Source organism: Podarcis pityusensis (assembly GCF_964106645.2).
Source record: "Podarcis pityusensis genome assembly, chromosome: 13".
Classification (NCBI taxonomy): Eukaryota; Metazoa; Chordata; class Lepidosauria; order Squamata; family Lacertidae; genus Podarcis; species Podarcis pityusensis.
Window position 1 is genome coordinate 13,318,476 of NC_138038.1, and position 18,088 is coordinate 13,336,563.

At 49.9% G+C, this 18,088-nt stretch overlaps 1 long non-coding RNA gene across 1 annotated transcript; it reads right to left on the reverse strand.

Moving 5' to 3' along the window:
* Positions 1 to 3,807: 3,807 nt before the first annotated feature.
* Positions 3,808 to 15,473, reverse strand: LOC308460637. The gene is made up of 3 exons (XR_013978669.1): positions 12,683 to 15,473; positions 6,258 to 10,968; positions 3,808 to 3,944 (listed from the first exon to the last, which is right to left on the reverse strand). It is a non-coding gene; the product is annotated as an uncharacterized lncRNA (long non-coding RNA).
* Positions 15,474 to 18,088: the final 2,615 nt, after the last annotated feature.

Below are 18,088 nucleotides of genomic sequence, written 5' to 3' on the forward strand. Positions count from 1 at the left end.
CGAATCCTGGCAACTGGGTGAGCTCCAGTTGCTCTGTCCCAGCTTCTGCCAACTTAGCAATTTGAAAGCACGCCAGTGCAAGTAGATAAATAGGTACCGCTGCAGCGGGAAGATAAACGGCGTTTCCGTGCACTGCTCTGGTTTCCGTCACAGTGTCCTGTTGCAGCAGAAGCGGTTTAGTCATGCTGGCCACATGACCTGGAAAGCTGTCTGTGGACAAATGCCAGCTCCCTCGGCCTGAAAGCGAGGTGAGCACCGCAACCCCATAGTCGCCTTTGACTGGACTTAACCATCCTTTACCTTACCCTATGTAATAATAATAATAATAATAATAATAATAATAATAATGTAAAGGTAAAAGTAAAGTGCTCCTGGACTGTTAAGTCCAGTCAAGCTTGACTGTGCGGTTGCAATGCTCATCTCGCTTTCAGGCCAAGGGAGCTGGTGTTTGTCTGCAGACCCACCTGGACGTGGGTCAGCAATGAGAGGTCCAAGAGCAGATAAATATCCTTTCCCGCATGACTCTGTAGTGTGCCTGTGTGCTTTGCTGCAGGATTCATTTTCTCTCTGATCTCTACGGTCAAGTCACAGGGAACCCAAGTCGAGGAGCCTGCCGTCAGTTTTGGCAAAGGGTACCAAACAGAAACTATTCCCTGCTTCCCATGGGGAAGCGATATTGCAAGGGGGGAGGCAAAAAGAGACTGCAGGTGGGCTTGGAGACGGCTGAGCTGGTCTTGGACCCTCTCCTGGGTGCTTCCATTCACCTCCACTCGTCTCAAGCTTGCATGTGATGAGAAAAATGCCGAAGGGGACAAGCTATTTATAGGGTGAGGGATCTTCCGGGACGCTGTGACAAATTTTATCCCATGTAAGAGATTTGCAGCACGGAAACTAATTAGCTGTATATTCCCCACCCTGGGGCAGCAACACCAACCTGCTGCCTTACGTTCTTTTCTACTCCCCTCTCTGGCTCTTGCATTACGGGGTATTGCATAACTCTTGTATCTAGCTTGAAAGAGGCAGCGGTAGGATTCCAGTCTACTCCTGAAAGTATGGGAACTGGCTGCTCTGCTTCTAGGTAAAAAGGTAAAGGACCCCTGACAGTTAAGTCCAGTCGCGAATGACTCTGGGGTTGTGGTGCTCATCTCGCTTTATTGGTGTTTGTCTGCCGACAGTTTTTCCGGGTCATGCGGCCAGCATGACTAAGCCGCTTCTGGCGAAACCAGAGCAGCGCACGGAAACACCGTTTACCTTCCTGCCGGAGTGGTACCTATTTATCTACTTGCACTTTGACGTGCTTTTGAACTGCTAGGTTGGCAGGAGCTGGGACTGAACGACCTTCCAATCGGCAAGCCCTAGGCTCGGTGGTTTAGGTACTCGGCAGCAAAAGTGGGTTCAGAGGCACTCATGTATATCATGAATAGCTCAGTTGGTTAGAGCTGATAATGCCAAGGTTGCAATTTCAGTCTCTGTATGGGACAGCTGGGATGCGGGTGGCGCTGTGGGTTAAACCACAGAGCCTAGGGCTTGCCGATCAGAAGGTCGGCGGTTCGAATCCCCGCGACCGGATGAGCTCCCGTTGCTCAGTCCCTGCTCCTGCCAACCTAGCAGTTCAAAAGCACATCAAAGTGCAGGTAGATAAATAGGTACCGCTCCGGCGGGAAGGTAAACGGTGTTTCCGTGCGCTGCTCTGGTTCGCCAGAAGCAGCTTAGTCATGCTGGCCACATGACCCGGAAGCTGTATGCTGGCTCCCTCAGCCCATAAAGCGAGATGAGCACTGCAACCCCAGAGTCATCCGCGACTGGACCTAATGGTCAGGGGTCCCTTTACCTTTATGGGACAGCTGCATATTCCTGCATTGCAGGGGGTTGGACTAGAAGATGATCCTCAGGGTCGCTTCCAGCTCTACAATTCCATGATTCTATAATGTTTTCCTTTTCTCGTTTTTTAAAAAGAGCTTCTCTAAACAGAGGGAAGTCGACAGATAGCCATGGAGAAATGCAAAGGATCACAGAAGTACAGCAAATTTTAAAAGTGTGTGTGTGGGGGGGGGGAATCTAAGGGAAGAGGAAGCTCCAAGACAGTTGAAGGAAGACTGAGCACGCTTAGCGGCCACAGAATGACAACTAAGAATTGAGGGACAGGGAAGGAATGGAAAAATTGGAAGGGGGGCAATGGAATGGGGTGCCCTGGAAGATGGTATGGCTAGGTGGCTGGCATCCGGAACAGGAACACTAGTCCACGCTGCAACATTTTGTTGCAGGCTCCACTTGAAGATATATAATTCACAAGGATACTTCTACCAGTATTTACCACTGTGGTTCCCACTTTCACCCAGCTTTATGCCTGCACTTGAGAATTTGCTGCTTTAACTTCTTTCCCCTGCACATTGCATGTTTTAGATTGCGAATCGTCCAGCGGGAACTGTCATTTTCAATTATCTGTTCAGTGCACAGTATTGCCTTGAAGTTCTGTCGGAGGGATAATAACACGACAAGAATGGGAAATTCCTGGGCCTGACCCTGCTTCCTAAAACACATCCAGGGGCCTGACACTGAGCAGTTCTTGCTGCAATCAAGCCCTGCAGCTTGAGTCTTCTGCCAAATGAGTTGCCAGACTGAATCTAGAGGATATGTTCATAAGAATACAGAGCAATCCCACGCACACTGACCTGGCAGAAAGTCCCACTGGATGCGGGAGCGGGCAGGGAAACGACACTCTGCACATGCTTTAACACACTGTTTTTTATTATTGTTTTGCATATATAAAGGGACCCCTGACCATTAGGTCCAGTCGCGGATGACTCTGGGGTTGCGGCGCTCATCTCGCTTTACTGGCTGAGGGAGCCGGTGTACAGCTTCCGGGTCATGTGGCCAGCATGACTAAGCCACTTCTGGCGAACCAGAGCAGCACACTGAAACACCATTTTACCTTCCCGCCGGAGCGGTACCTATTTACTTGCACTTTGATGTGCTTTTGAACTGCTAGATTGGCAGGAGCTGGGACCGAGCAACGGGAGCTCACCCCGTCGTGGGGATTCGAATCACCGACCTTCTGATCGGCAAGCCCTAGGCTCTGTGGTTTAACCCGCAGCACCACCATATATATATATATAATTATACCTTGGCACTGAAAGCAGAAGAGGCGCCAGGTTAAACTAAGCTTTATGGCAGAGCGGGAAGTTGCATCTCAAGGAATCTGTGTCTTATCTGAGAAAAAAAGCCAGGCCAGCTGCAGCAGCCTCCCTTCCCTGCCCCCACCAAGGTTCACACCCTTGATTATCAAGACATGGGAGGTGTTGCGTTGCTGGAGCTCCCCATCCATCAAGCCCAAGTTGCCAGCCCCTTCCAAGTATACCATGTCAGTTCCTCCCACCACCACCCTTCGCCCCTCTGTTGACACAACCTATTCCCCAAGCTAAATACTGGGCGTAAAGGTTTCTTTGCTCAGTTCATCAAACTTCAAAGCACACCCCAGTCATATTTCAGCCTTTGCATGATACTTCCATAAATCCCTCCCCCTCCTGCCTGGGGTTTTACATAGTAATAGATGAGAAGATATAGCTGGGGATGGGGACACAGAGGAGGGGTTAGCTACTCTTCTTCATTCTGCGTATCCCTTTAGAGTGGGGAGGGCTAGCTGCACACTGCAAAAATGTAGATAGGCAACAGAGACCGTTTTGTGTGTGTATAAAATTTAAAGCACAGTTTAGCCAAGGCCAGGCCCTTTCTAAGTCCCAGTGATTGCAACAGGAGAACCAGATAAAGATATTACAAGTGTCCTGTTGAACAGGTTGTAACTTTTTACTGGATCATACGCATAGCTGTCCACTTTCAGATTTGAAAATAAGGGATCAGCAGCCTCACCTGTCCCGGGGACAGTCTACGGGATATCTAACAATCCTGGACAGCAGTGGGAAACTGCGCTGGAATAAGGGAATTTCCTGCAAGAAAAGGGAAGGTTGACAGCTATGATCATACACTGGACAAAAAAGGTTTTTGGAGGGCATTGCTCTTGGGGAAGAAGGCAAGTCTGTTGGAGCCCTCTTTAAAAAAAAAAAGTGTGGGGGGGATTTTTGACCCAGTGTGTAACTTGGCGCTGTACAGAGAAGGGGAATATTGACATGCATAATTCTTTGCAACTGCAGCATCCCTGCAGAGCCACACTAAATCATAGCCAATGCACTTTTATAGCACATGAGCGTTTGCCCCCCACTTCCCGGCAAGAATCCTGGGACATGTAGTTTGGTCAGGTGCTGGAAATCGCAGCTCTGTTAGGGGGAAACTACAGTTCCCAGGATTCTTGCCGGGGGAAATCCCACAGGCTTTAAATGTGCATTTAAACATACCTTGTTGATCTGCCTGTGATTCTCGCTGTAGAAAATCTTAAAAGACTTTCCTCACCCAGTGAAGTGGTAGAGAGGGGCTATTTAGTTCACGCGGAAATTTGGGCTGGGTTCATATGGGCGGATGTGTATCAAAGCATAATTCTTTTTACCTTCCTTTCTCTTTCCCTCCTCTCTCCGCCAGTTGCACCGCAACAGCTAGGCGCAAGACTGCTCCCAACTTTCCTGCCCTAGGTTGGTGGTGTTGATGCCGGACAGTTTGGGGTGGGGGTTAGGGTTAGTGGTTGCATACCAGGCTGGAAGAATAAAGAATAGAGGAGCCCCCCTCCCCGTTTCCCCCCTGCACAGACCCCTTCAGCTTTGCCTTTGTCTCACACTTAAGAGCCTTTTAATTAAAACCAGCCACAAAAGGCCTGGCTAGCTGAGTTCTGCCGGCAAGAGGAGGGAGGGAAGAGTATCATTGCTATGGAAATGAATAGGAGAGGCTGTGTTGCCATTACATACTTGGCATCGCCAGCCTGGCAATGATGGGCAGGGGGAGCAACGCATATAGGAAAGGCCGCCACCCCCTTCTCACGCATCAGGAACGAGGTAGCGGCTTTCCCATTGCAGGGCAGCTGGCTGGTGGCTTGGGAGTCGGGGCTGGTGCAGTAGCAAGTGATCACAATGGTGTGGTCACGCATACAGAAAGCTGAACTAAGGGTTGCTTCGCCAGCATTTATCACTGACTTGAGGGAAACTGGCGTTACCATCGCCCAGGAGTGGTTTGGGAGCCAGAGTGCAACGGTGCCATCACTTGGCAGCATATCGCAGGTAGGGCTTGCCTGTGCTTGACTCCCTTCATGCGACAGGTGCTGGCAGCGGACGGACTCCCTTCGCCACCGTGCCCAGTGGAACAAGCTGCACCAAGGGAGCATGATGAGGTTTCACCATGGCACCTTGGGGGGCTGCGGCCAATGCAGCTTGTTCCTCTCTCCACTTTTCAACTTTGTGATGTATCACTTTGTCACAATGTTTGGCTGGTCGCGATGACATTGCCTGGCCCCAGTGAGGGATCAACTCTGGTTCCCAGGATTCTTTGGAGGAAACCATATGCTTTAAATGTGCCTGCAGTCACCGGGTGAGCTTTGCCTCGGCCCTTTCCTTCCATCCTATACAGCAGGGATGTTGAACCTGTTTTCGGATGTTGTCAAACTCCTAGCACCCATCAGTTCTGACCAGCATGGCCAATGGGCTTGGGAGTTAAGCAAGACCTGGAGGACCACATGTTCTCAATCTCTGTCTCGAGGCTTCTGCCTCTCATGAGGCACTGGGGGCCTGTGAACCAAACCATGGTGTCCCTATCGCCAGAGCCACACAGCACCCGTTGTCGCCCATCCTGCCAGAGCCTCACATACCTGTCTCCGCTGCTCATGTGGCAGCTACGGCTGGTCCAGTTGGGAAACTGGTCACCAGCTTCAGATCCACAGAAGGCGGGGACAGGCAAGTGAGGGGCCAGGACCCAAGGTCCAGTCTAGTGGTTCCGAGGAAGAAAGAAGTCCCCAGTTTGGTTCTTACTTCAGGAATAAGCTTACTAGACGAGCTGCTATTTACTTAGACAGCAGTGGTTTTTAACCAGTGTGCTGTGGAACCCGGGGTGCCTTGAATGATGGTTGGGGTGCCACAGAAATAATGTCGTTGGTCAAGGGAGCCGTGGACTCAAAAAGGTTGAAAACCTATGTTATACAGTATTGTCAGAGCCAACTCAATACATTTTGGCACCTGAGGCGAACCAAAAAATGGCACACACACCCTCTGCCAGGAAGAACGGGTGAGTGAAGATCTATATCAGGAACAAGGTGGGGGAGAATAAAGATCTACACTCAGACTTGCTGCCCCTGTGGATCCTGCAACTTGAGGCAGTCATCTCACCTTGTCTCATGAGTGGGCCGGCACTGAGTACTGTTTTGTGCTCCACACCTCCCCAACAGGTGAAAAATTCCAAGGGGCACTGCTAGCCAGGTTTGGCTTCCTCTGGAAGCGAAAGCATCAGTCAGTTATGAGTTTTGTAATATTTGGTTTATTTACAAGTAGACCATAAGCGGAGGCAAGCAGCATGCAACACGCTCCTATTGTGCAGCAACTTCACTACCTCTTATCCAGACTTTGGAAAAAGGCCCCCTGAACACCCAGATGTTCCCAGTAGGGATGGGCAGATCAGACCCTGGGACTCAGCTAGATTGGTAAAGAAAAAGTGTTTTATATGTGTTGCATATGTGATACAACACTGTGACACCAGATGGCGTCGTGGAGTCCCGTCTTTCCTTACCGGATTTCTCTGTATGAGTTTGCAACGCCGCCTTTAACTGAATCGCTTCTTTGACGCGTCTAGATCCAGCCTAAATCCGTCCACTGTCATATATTTTTTTTGCTGGCACTCAATCATAGGTCTGTTCCATTTCTATTTTGCATGAGTTTTTTTTTTTAAAGAATAGACAAAAAGTTTGCATTTAAATTTTAGACGTTATTGTATGCCTTTCCCCCAAATACATCCTTTCCCAAGCTGCTTTCCCGTAAAATTTCGCATTTCAACCGCAGAATATGCACACTTCCCGCCCCCCCGACACGCCGTTGCAGAATCTGGATTAGTGCAACGCCCAGTCACAAGCTGCATTCCGATCCGCAAGCAAGGTTTGGGACTGTTGAACTGGATCTTGAGCTGCGAAAAACAGACGGAACAAATTCCTCCTCCGCCCCCGCTTTCCAGTATTCAGCAAACTCTCTGCTGGCTCCGGGCTCTCTGTGATTCTCTTCCAAGCCGTTTCTTTTTGTTCCCTCTCTCTCTCTCAACACACACATACTCTCACACGCAAATTAACCCCCCTTCCCTTCTTAGCTGGGGGAAGGGGGTGAGTCACCTTTCAAGCTGATAGCTCTCCTATTCAGAATGCTCAAGAAAGAGATCTCCCAGCTACTTCCTAAACATCTACCAGTCATCCTGGTAGTCATTAACAAGCAAGACCCTTCACCAAGGAATGCTGTGGCCAGCAGCCATGACAATATTTGCACCCCGCCCTATCCCAGGCGTTCAGGCTCACAATTTCATCCATATCCATCTCTCTCCCCAAAGGGCTCACAACCTCAGTATTAAGTTTGGACGCCTTGAGCGAGCAAAGGGGAGGAAACTAAAAAATAATACACCCTTTTCCACTCGCATGTTCCCGTTGCTATGGCTCCCCTCGCCCCACAACAGGAGGGTCTCACAAACACAAACTTTGCTCTACTTCTTGTTCAGCTCCCTTTCACAAGTAAACGGGGGCATTTATTTGTTTACCTCACAAAAATGGACATAACATTTCCGATTGTAAGTAAAAACCTCTGTGTGGATTCCAGGACATATGAAAACGATCAATTAAAAAAAACGGTTGAAAGCAATAAAGAAAAGAAAACAGTAGAAAGAGATTGAAACGTGTCAACATCTGTCTGGCTTGCCCGAGCAAAAATGTTTTAAGCAGGCATTGAAAAGAGTACAGCAATTGTCAATAGGTAGGGAGTTCCAAAGTGCAGATGCCACCACATTAAAAATACTGATTTATTACGACTGTGGAATGAGAATTATGCGGCACTTGTTAACAGTGCCAGTTCCACGGATCAACACAGTTGAGTGGGCATACTGTATATATGGGGTAAGGCACATAAAGAAGCAAAATAAAATCAATGGTAGCACATTTTTTCTAGATCTGTATGCTTTGGCAAAACCCGCATCTGGTTCTTTCTTACTGCATTGCATTCCTATCCCACCTTTTTCTCCAGTGAGCTCAAGGTGGTATATGTGGTTTTCCCCCTTCTCACCACAACACCCCTGTGAGGTAGGCTCAGATGACAGGCAATGACTGGCTCAAGGTCACCCAGGGAGCTTCATGATCAAGTGTGGGGATTTGAACCGTGGTCTGCCAGGTCTTCGTCCGACACTCTAAGCCAGGGGTCAGCAAACTTTTTCAACAGGGGGCCGGTCCACTGTCCTTTAGACCTTGTGGGGGGCCGGACAATATTTTGAAAAAAATATATGAATGAATTCCTATGCCCCACAAATAACCCAGAGATGCATTTTAAATAAAAGGACACATTCTACTCATGTAAAAACACCAGGCAGGCCCCACAAATAATCCAGAGATGCATTTTAAATAAAAGGACACATTCTACTCATGTAAAAACATGCTGATTCCTGGACCGTCCGCGAGCCAGATTTAGAAGGTGATTGGGCCGGATCCGGCCACCAGGCCTTAGTTTGCCTACTTATGCTCTACACCCCACCCCACTGGCCTGCTGCAAGGAAAAGGGAGTTCCTGTTCAATTTACGGAGTAGCAGTGATCTTGCTTGCTGCTGCTTTTCTGACTTGGAGGGTATTCTGCTCTGATGTCCCCTGCAAGGGGAAGAGATGTTGTGTACCAGCTAGTGAAGCAGGAGCTGGTGGAGATGGCAATAGTTACAGTTCCTCAACCTCAGCCCACCCACCCAAATCTGTAGTATGGGCAGAGGCAGTTTTAGGGGAGCGCAACCGATCCAGTTGCTCTGGACGTGGAGTCTCGGGGGCACCGCAACTTTTATTTCAAATGGGGGGGTAGGAGGCAAGAGGGGCGATGGTTTCTTCGCGGCACACAGGGTGCCACTGGAGACTCCAATGTCGGCCACTGTTATGGGGAAGCGTGGGGTAACAATACAGTAGTGGTCTAACTTTATACGGCTTGTGGGAAGTGCCGTGGACATTTGATTAGGTTACATAAAGTATTATTGTTAAAACGGGGGTATATCTAGGCATCGGTCAGCTTGGCTCCTTCCAAGAGTGCAGGCCGGGTTGTGTGTGTAAAAATTGTGCCTCTCCACTGTGGCTAGAAGCCCGTCTCTTTGTCTGCACACTCCCTGGTCCGCTCCTCTGGTTGGCCAGATGAGACGCACAGGCTCGTCTTGAGTGCCTCGGCGGAGGAATTTGGTTGTTGGCATGGGCCGTTGCAAAGGATTAAAGGTAAAGGGACCCCTGACCATTAGGTCCAGTCGTGACCGACTCTGGGGTTGCGGCGTTCATCTCGCTTTATTGGCCGAGGGAGCCGGCGTACAGCTTCCGGGTCATGTGGCCAACATGACTAAGCCGCTTCTGGAGAACCACAGCAGCGCACGGAAACGCCGTTTACCTTCCCGCCAGAGTGGTACCTATTTATCTACTTGCACTTTGACGTGCTTTCGAACTGCTAGGTGGGCAGAAGCAGGGACCAAGCAACAGGAGCTCACCCTGTCGCGGGGATTCGAACCGCCGACCTTCTGATCGACAAGTCCTGGCTCTGTGGTTTAACCCACAGCACCACCCGCGTCCCTTGCAAAGGATTAGGGGGGCACCAATACATCTCCTTGCCCAGGGTACAAGGGATGAGGGTGTGTGCAGGAACAGCTCCTTGCCACAGAAGCCAACTCCTAGGGGCCGAGGCGGCTTTCCCCCATAAAATATTTAAGGGGGCCGCCCCCAAAGTTGATAAGCATTGTAATTCAAATGTTGTGCCTGCACCAAATCATGTGATTATGTAGGGTGGGGCTTACCTTCCTCCCCCCCCCATATTTTATTCAAGTTGGCACCCCTGCTCTTTGCTTAGGGTGCAAGGGAGTCTAGGTACACTTCTGCTGTTGAAACCCAAGAGCCCATCAGGTTGACACAAAGCACAGGATCTGTTGGAAGAATTGCTTTGGGCCAGAAAGGAAGACCTGATGGCCACTGAAAGCAATGGGCCCTGGATCTCGCCCTCCTCCCTCCTCAGCACGCCTAGTAAAACATGCAGAGCGCAATGCCGTCACGCTGCGACAGGGTGGTGCAGGGAAACAAGAGCACACGGCTTCACATTACATGCTTTGCTTTGCTAGGCATCGGCAGGCATGCGCGCCAGAGAGGGAGGAGATGAGGCCTTTCCTTCGGGCAGCCTCATGAAATGCCTGGTCCCACTTGGGAGGCTACACTGAGCTTGAATCCTGCTTGAAATGTGCAGAATATTTAAGCCCCCTAGCAAACCACCAAGGGGGGGGGGGGAAACAGTGTTCCATGATGGGGTTGCCACACACCCCCAAATTGCAAACCAACAGGAGGGCTACACCCTGTAGCAGCCAGGAATATAGGGGTGGGGAGAGGCAGCCTTACTGCTTTAAAGCAGAAACAACTTGGTAGCATGGCAAATCCATCCAAGAGGCCTCATTTTTCAGGCAGTTCTTGTCTGGTTCAGGTAATACAACCCTTGATCTTGATGGCGCGTAGCAGAGGGACCAGAACCCAGGTGACTTGTCACAAGATGACAACAATGCACACGCTTGTATTTCTTTCATGACACAATGCAGAAGTCTCCCAAATAAAAACAGAAGTGGTAGCAATCTGAGTAAGATGAAATACACCAGCTGTTTTCTGCTTTTAAAATGGAGGGCTTAAAAACCTACAGAGCTGCCCAGTCGTGGCCTTTCCTGTCCTCAAGCCGCTGCGGCTCCAGTGGGCCGGGGTGTGCGCGCCTGTGCGTGCGCTTAAGCTATTTCCGCATTCTTCTGGGTCGGAGGAGCGCCTGTGCGTATGCGTGCACACTATTTCCAGTGCTTTTCTGACCCGGATGTTGGTTCCTGCGGCGAGGGGAAAAAATGGCGCCATGGGGGGGAAAAGCACTGAATCCGCACGCCGATCCACTGATCGGCCGTGGGCCAGTTCCAGGAAGTTCATGGGCCAGAAGCGGCCCAAGAGCCTTAGGTTGCTGACCTCTGCAATATACCCTTCTTTACCAACTAGCAGGGGTGGCGCTGTGGGTTAAACCACAGAGTCTAGGGCTTGCCGATCAGAAGGTCGGTGGTTCGAATCCCCGCGACGGGGTGAGCTCCCGTTGCTTGATCCCTGCTCCTGCCAACCTAGCAGTTCGAAAGCACGAAGTCCAAGTAGATAAATAGGTATCGCTCCAGCAGGAAGGTAAACAGCATTTCTGTGCGCTGCTGTGGTTCTCCAGAAGTGGCTTAGTCATGCTGGCCACATGACCCAGAAGCTGTACACTGGCTCCCTCGGCCAATAAAGCGAGATGAGCACCGCAACCCCAGAGTCGGTCACGACTGGACCTAATGGTCAGGGGTTCTTTTACCGTTACCAACTAGCAGGGCCGGTGCCATCATTAGGCCAACTAGGCGCAGACCTCAGAGAGGCGTAGTACTGACCTTTGAAGGGCAGAATTTTATGCAGATTCGTTTTTTGATGTCTTATAAATTTCCGGTTATAATTTACTTTCATTTTATATTTTGAAGAATGTTACCGGTTTTGAAGAAACTCATACATTCTAATTGTTAGCAATGTTGTGTGGGTGTGTGGAACTAGTTAGCCTTGCCTAGGGCGCAAAATAGCCTGGCGCTGGCCAACAAAGGTTGCCACTTTTCTTCCTGCCAAGGCTCCTGTGCCTTTCTCAGAGGCAGGACACCAACCCCTGGCTCTTTCTCCCTCATTGCCTCACTGCCCCTGCTAGCAGCTTGCCCTTAAAACCAGAGACCTGGCTGGAAAGGGATGCCAATTACTGCCCTAGCAAGCCTGCAAAGTTGTGCTTTGGAGGGAAGAGCAGGGGTGCCGACTTGAATAAAATATTGGGGGGGGGGCCACAAGATGCAATGCACGGACACCATAGGAGCCAACTCCTGGGGCCAAGGTCCCTTTGCCCACCCAGTAAAATACAGTCTTATCATACCTTGGGTTACAGCCGCTTCAGGTTGCATTTTTTTGGGTTGCGGACCACCGAAACCCAGAAGTACCGGAACGGGTTACTTCTCGGTTTCAGCGGTCGCGCATGCACAGAAGCACCGAAGCACAACCCACAGGTGCGCAGACGCAGATCCTGCACGGATCACGTTTGCAACCAGAGCATCCGCTGTATTTGAGGGGTCTGGACCCTCCCCACAAAAAGTTGAGAGGCATTGCCATTCAAGTAGTGTGGGTGCACCCCGTTATGTGATTATGTGGGGCGGGGCTTGCCTGCCCCCCGATATTTTACTCAAATTGGCACCCCTGACGCACACCATTTGAATGGCAATGCCCATTGACTTTTGGGGGGGCTCAAATATTTTATTGGGGGTGCCAGAGGGACCCTGGCCCGTAGGAGTTGGCTCCTATGGCCCCCCTCTCTGGGTGCCGGAAAGGCTGGCGGGTCTGGATCCATTCTAGGGGGCCGGTGGAGAGAGAGAGAGAGAGAGAGAAGGGAGGCTTCTGGCGGTGGGAACAAGCGTCGGCATTGTTCCCCGGCGCAGCCCTGCAACCTGGCCCATCGGCGCCCGCCGCCCCGCCGAGGGAAGGAGCTGCCTTTAAGCGCACCTTGACCTTGCTGGCGGGGGACGGATCCCTCCACTTGTCCAACACGTCTCCTGCCAGGGAGAGCCATTGAAAGCGCCGAGAGCCAGAGCGCGCCGAGGAAAGGGCCTGAATAGGCAGCTTAAGGCCTCCCGCTGCGGCGAGCGAGGGATTAGGAGGGGCCCTTCGGGGAGAGGCAGGAGGAGAGAGGGAAGGAAGGAAGGAGGGGAGAGCCCCGCCAAGGCAGCCGAGCAGGAGGAGGAGGAGGAAGGGGCTTTGCGCCGCCGGCCCTGCGCTTCGCAGCCTGCAGCCACCCGGCGCAGCGGCCCCTGGCGCACGGCTAGCAAGCGCGCCCCGCGGCGCGCCACATCCGAAGGGAAGCTCTTCGCGAGGGGACGTGGAAGTCGTCCCCGGCCCTCGCTCCCTGCCTGCCTGCCCGGATTGGAGCCCTCCGGGCGGGACGCCCCCCTTCTTTCGCCCCTCCTTTGTTCGCAGGGAAAAGCTCGAGGCCCAGGCCGTTGGTGGCGGGCTCTCCATTTGGGGAGAAGGAAGCGAGATCATGCTTCTCCATGTTGTGGCCAGGGACGGGATCCTTGCTGGGGGGGATCCTGGCGATCCTCTTTAACTGCAAAGATTGGTGTGTTTTCTCGGAGCAGCGAGTAAATGATAAAGAAAAAAAAAACCCTGGGAAACGCGCTGGCTTGCGCGAAGCCTTTTTATGTCGCTTTTCTAAAGCTCCAGGCAGCTTGTAAAATAAACGGGCAATTAGGAGAAAAAGAGCCAAACAAACCAGACAAGAATTGCCTGGCAGGATTGAGGGGGAAAGGGCAGGAGCCCAGGGGTAGAGCATCTGTTTCGCAGGCAGGAGACCCCAGGTTCATAGAATCGTAGAGTTGGAAGGGATCCCAAGGATCGTTCAACCCCCTGCGATGCAAGAATCTTTTGTTTTCTTCCCCCAATGTGGGGCCTGAACCCACAACCCTGAGAATCGGTGTCTCATGCTCTACTGACTGAGCTGTCCCGTCAGGAGCCTCCAAATCAGGCTGGGGTGGAAACCCCTGTCTGAAATCCTGGCGAACAGCTGCATACCAGGATAGACAATACTGAACTAGGTGGATCGGTGGTACATAAATCAACTTCCTGTGTACCTATGTTCCCTTCTTAATTACCTGGCACCTAATCCATTATGGCAAAACCTAGCTGAACCTTCCCTCCCAAAGTGTCTTGTGGCAGTGGGACGACAATTGATTATGGTGTCGGCTTCAGTGGACCACAGATCCCTTCATCAGATACATGAAATGTAACCCTAAATTGGCAAGCATATGCAATATTTGTTTTTATTCAAGATATTTAGGTGCTGATTCATTATTCTAAGTGCTGGGCATAAAAACAATCTACAGAAGAGGGGGACAATAATACAAACTACCTAAAAATGCCTGCTATAACAAAAAAATTCTTACTCGTGCCTGAAGTTCAGCAAGGAGGGTGACGATCTAAGCTTACTGGGGAGGGAATGCCAAAGGATTGGGCCCCATACACTGAATGCACAGTTAGTAGTACTTCTGTGCAGTGCGTATCACCAGTAGAGACATTCCCCAAGATCTCAGGCCAGGATAGACCATAATATACACAGTTGTGGGGTGTTAGGGTAGGGGGATGAGGTCAAAGGGAAATTAAATGTAAAAAAGAAGAGACTCTGTCAATTACCTAAAGGCGGAATAATAATTACAGCGACCAATTAACAAGGCAGTGTTGGTGATAACACAAACATCCCCCAAATGGTCAGCTAATTAACACATGCGGTGTGATAAAAGTCTGCAATCTTGAGCCAAGCCACCACCGGTGACAGAGCTGAATTGCCTGATAAATTGTTCTTCAGCCAAAGAAAGGGGTGCCTTGCAGTTTACATATAGTGTATATTCATGCTAGATCCCAGTGCCAGCCAGTTCCAGAAAGTTCGCTCTCATAATAATATTGCAGCAATCACCATCATTTATATAGCAATTTAAAGTATTCAAAGCATTTAACTTATATAATCTTGAGGTTGCTATGACAGCCCTGTCAAGTAGGCCAGTTATTGCAGAAAGGGCGGTTGCTGAAGTTTAGGGGCACACAGATGAGGTACAGAAACCCATGTTTGAATCTCTTCTTTAAATTTAATAGGAGCATCTTGGGGGAGCATTAAACTAGGTCTGCCAAATGTCTGGAATTTCCCGGACATAGCCGGAATATGGCAGTCAGAAACAGTGTCTGGGCGGAAATTGCTGAAATGTCCAGGGAAATCCAGACGTATGGCAACTCATGTCGTAAGTCTATATTTTGGCGAATTTTCTTTAAAAATAGCTCAAAAACAACGTATTTTTAAAGAACCATGGCCCAAAGAAGCTCAACAACTTTTGTGTCGTCCCTTTGGGCAAACAGCAGCTTCGAAAAGCAATCTAGGTCACGCCCATACCATGCCAAAACACACATTTAAAGCACATAGCTTCCCCCAAAGGATCCTGGGAATTTATCCCTCACTGCGCTACAGTTCCCAGCACCCTTAACATGCTACAGTTCCCATGATTCTTTGGGAGTGTGCCACATGCTTTACATGTATGATGGGGATGATTGCTGCCAGTACTGCTTGCTTTGATAAAATAAGAACCCCAACCCCTATATAGCCTGCTTTAAAGTAGATTAAAACGTAGGCAGATCAAGCCACAGATCTCTCTTGTATCTGCTGTTTCAGCCCTGAGAAAATAGTTAGGGTGCTTGGTGTCTCTGGACAGGTGCCAACATCCCAGAAGGGCCTACCTGCTCAGGGCAGCAGCTGCCACCATCTACCTGTGCTCTGGGTGGGTGAGGAATTTGACCCCTTGCTTCTTGGGTAGATGGGACCCCCCCCTCACACTGCCTCCACAGAAGCAGAGCACAGCTGGCTGCTTTCAACTGCTTGCTCACTGCAAGGAGCAGCCACTACTGTCACTCCTAGGCTGGACTTTTAGAAGACATCTTCAGGCAGCCTTGTATACGGGCAGCTTATAATGTTCGATGTTTTACTGTGGTTTTATAAATTGTTGGAAGCCACCCAGATGGGCTGGGGCAATCCAGTCATCAGATGGATGGCATATAAATTTATTATTATTATTATTATTATTATTATTATTATTATTATTATTATTATTATCATCATCACCACCATTATCATTATCATTACTAGTCTGCAAAGCAACCAAAACTGTGGTGGAGTGGGCAGAATGTAGGCGGCCCAGGGAGGAGCAGACATCTGTTGTATCTTCTGTCCTCTGCACCTTCGTTGACAACTTTACACCTTAAAAATTAAAACAATTGCCGTTGTTGTCAACAGCTGCCCCACAGGATAGGTAAAAAAAAATGACAGCAAAACACAAGACAATCACACTAGAGGCTGAATGTGCTGGTGGCTGGTGCCCTTTGGGTGGAAGGCAAGGAGCCCAACAGTAGGTGGCGCCAGAGCCAATGGCAGGCAGAGCCAACTCAATTCTACTTTTCACGGAATCATAGAATTGTAGAGCTGGAAGGTGCCCCCCCCGGGTCATCTAGTCCAACCCCCTGCAATGCAGGAATCTCAACTAAAGCATCCATGATGTTTTGACTCCATCCTCTTCTCTGCTGAGTTCCACAAGGCAGCACTGAGACTTAAGGAGGAGGAAGCCAACATCCAAGAAAGGAAGGAAGGAAGGAAGGAGGCAGGTAGCTGGGGATTGGCTGAGAGCAGAATGAGGTTGGTGGGGCATAATCTTTTCTGATGCAAAGTAAGTGTCCTTGACTGCAGTCCCAGTCCAAGAACAGCAAATCCAGGAACAGCTATTAGTTAGGATTTTACTTTCTTGGGCTCCATGATCATTGCAGATGGTGACAGCAGCCACGAAATTAAAAGACGTCTGCTTCTTGGGAGAAAAGCGATGACAAACCTAGACAGCATCTTAAAAAGCAGAGACATCCCCTTGCCAACAAAGGTCCGTATAGTTAATGCTGTGGTTTTCCCAGTAGTGATGTGTGGAAGTGAGAGCTGGACCATAAAGAAGGCTGATCGCCGAAGAATTGATGCTTTTGAATTCTGGTGCTGGAGGAGACTCTTGAGAGTCCCATGGACTGCAAGAAGATCAAACCCATCCATTCTGAAGGAAATCAGCCCTGAGTGCTCACTGGACGGACAGATCCTGAAGCTGAAGCTCCAATACTTTGATCACCTCATGAGAAGAGAGACACCCTGGAAAAGACCCTGATGTTGGGAAAGATGGAGGGCACAAGGAGAAGGGGACGACAGAGGACGAGATGGTTGGACAATGTTCTTGAAGCTACCAACATGAGTTTGACCAAACTGCAGGAGGCAGTGAAAGACAGGAGTGCCTGGTGTGCTCTGGTCCATGGGGTCATGAAGAGTCGGACACAACTAAACGACTAAACAACAACAACAAACTAAAAAACGGATCTTCTGAAATCTGCAAAAAGACAAGTCCAGGAACATCTATTAGTCAGGGTTAACTAAAAATGGATCTTCTCAAGTTTAGAGGCAATCATTAAAAGGTAAAGGGACCGCTGACCGTTAGGTCCAGTCACGGACGACTCTGGGGTTGCGGCGCTCATCTCACTTTACTGGCCGAGGGAGCCGGCGTACACCTTCTGGGTCATGTGGCCAGCATGACTAAGCCGCATCTGACAAACCACAGCAGCACATGGAAACGGTACATATTTATCTACTTGCACTTTGACGTGCTTTCAAACTGCTAGGTGGGCAGGAGCAAGGACCAAGCAACGGGAGCTCACCCCGTTGTGGGGATTCGAACTGCCAACCTTCTGATCGGCAAGCCGTAGGCTCTGTGGTTTAGACCACAGCGCCACCCGTGTCCCAGAGGCAATCATTACCAGGGGCTAATTAGCACATTAAGGAGAGATTGGGGGGGGGGAGGCTGCTGTACTCTGCTGAGATTCTCTAACAGTGACTTTGAAAATAAAGTATCACAGAAGGTGGGGTAATTGTGTCACTGACAATGGTGTCTTGAGAACCATGGGGGGGGGTGTTATCTCCAACCCTTGTCACCTCCCCATCCCTTTGCAACCATCTTCCACATGACAATTTCATTAGCAGTGACAGTAACAGCAGAGGAAGGATCTCGCTTTCCCAGCAGTATTAAGACATCTGAAACGAATCCGCCACAGCAAATGAGTAATACCGTGTAAGGAAAAGGGGGGAGGAGGGGGAGCTCTGCTTCAAGTCTGCAAGTTGATTTATGGGATCCATTGATGGTTATGTAAACATCTTTTGGAGATGCTTTGAGATAGGATATCCTGGCTTAGGACAAGGAGCTTAGAGTTGCCAAATAATAATAATAATAATAATAGTAAGCAGCTCTGTGCCATTAACACAGTCATACATCAATAAGCTTTCCCTATTGCCACGTTTTT